Source organism: Alligator sinensis, unplaced genomic scaffold (assembly GCF_000455745.1).
Source record: "Alligator sinensis unplaced genomic scaffold, ASM45574v1 scaffold449_2, whole genome shotgun sequence".
NCBI lineage: Eukaryota > Metazoa > Chordata > Crocodylia > Alligatoridae > Alligator > Alligator sinensis.
The window spans coordinates 361,312-363,134 of record NW_005842831.1 but is presented as its reverse complement, the minus strand read 5'-3'; the positions used below and the strand labels follow the sequence as shown (position 1 = coordinate 363,134).

At 43.0% G+C, this 1,823-nt stretch overlaps 1 protein-coding gene across 5 annotated transcripts in view; it reads right to left on the bottom strand.

The window, feature by feature from the left end:
- The window catches only part of PIGQ (phosphatidylinositol glycan anchor biosynthesis class Q), a 64,455-nt gene that overhangs the window by 43,493 nt on the left and 19,139 nt on the right, over nucleotides 1-1,823 (bottom strand). The gene's annotated exons all lie outside the window — the stretch shown is intronic.

Below are 1,823 nucleotides of genomic sequence, written 5' to 3'. Positions count from 1 at the left end.
AACTAAGCACGCACTCTCAGAATAGGACTGTGAGCTCCAGATCCCGAGCAGATGTAATACCCAATGTATAAGCCCTGGGTCAAGCATCTGAACTCCAGAGAGGACTGGAACTTCAGATACGCACCCTGAGCTCAGCATGTGAGTTTGTATGGATCATCCTTGGAGGTGCTTAACAGTTCCCAGTGATTGTACAGAGAGCCTAGGCACCTAACTCTGTTTCCTGCAATAACCTTGCTGAGGCCAGATGTCTAACTGGTGTCACAACACCTAAGTCAAGGGCACCTTGGTAGATATACATCCAATTTACAAAGGAGGAAACTGAGTTGCAGAGAGACAGAGATTTGTCCCGGGCCACAGAGTGAGGCAATGGAGAGGTGGCAAGAGAACCCTAAACACTAGAACTCCAATTTAGTGCTCTCACCACTGCTTAATAGTTCCACATGACTATAATCAGGGGGGCAAATAAAGACCTGCTGTAAACAGTGCCATTCTACAAATCAGTGGCCTCTGCTTACCCTCAATTTACACTAACTCAAGTACAAAAATAACAGTTTTAGCTTTATACACCAGACAGAAAAAGCCAACTGTTGTGTATGAAATGGTTCACTGTAATTTTTATGACAGTATTATACTATTGGAAACATGTTAAAGGATTCCATTCCTCATACCCTGAGGCTATACTTGAAAAGATTTGCCCATGAATGCTTTAGTAGCTGTTATCAAAATCTGATTAATCAAACTGTCCTCTTGCAGCTTGGAAACGGAAACCCAATACACTTTTTGACAGTGCAACACAATCTCACTAGACGGACTGCCCAGCCATGTTTGTAAGCTTTATATAGAAGGGCTTTTCTCTTTCAGATCTGTTCGGAACTGCACTTTGGTGCCAGCTTCTGAAGAACATGACACTGGAGGCAGTACATTCACCTTGGTGAAACTCCACTGCAGTTAGTACACCAATATAAGCCAATAAAGATTCATCAAGGATGTATATGGTCCAGTGTCCTCCCATTAACTTCCTGCTAATTCAGCCTTGGGGTACAGCAGCACTCTTTGACTTCAGAAAAAAGTTGGAGTCGGAGGCAGTGTTTGCCAGTGCTTTACAGTGTTCATCAGCCTCAGGGGCAATTCAGAGCAAGTAGGGATTAAGCCATTGTGGCTGAAAATCCAGGGGTTGAAATAATAGATAATTAGCCATGGAGAGTAACTGGGGAAAACAAATGCATGAAGCTAAGGCAGAGTGGGTGTCCCCAGGGAAAACTGAAATTGGCTCAGCTTAGTTCACAGCTCTCCTTTCAGAATCTCATGAAATTTGAGGAAACTCTTAAAAATAATAGCTACCAATACGGCAGCCATGTACTTTGCATTTGACCAGACCCCCAAGATATTACTTTCTTCTCCATGCTCACTTGGCTTCAATAGTAGTTTCCACCCAGGGTCTCCCTGTACTATCTATTGCCCCTGAAACCTCATACAAGCAAGTAAGTAGCAACTCCTTCAGCATTACTTGAATTGGAGTGTCCTAAAGATTTCAGGGGAACAGTCACAGTCACTTTCCTCCCTCTGACTCTGAAAAGCACAGAGCTACTATTAATAGCAACTCTTTATGTTGAAATGACACCCCGTGTTTTGATATGGATGCTGTATCGTATATATTCACTGTAGTAAACTGATTCAGAGTTAGCTAAGAAATCCCAGTGATCAAACTGGACACCTATACAAGTAGACCCTTCGAGGGCAGTCGCATTGCCCCTTACCCAACTTAGTTAAGAGATTTTACCATAATGCATTTTGCCTGTAGCCAGTGAATCTTTCCCTAAGTT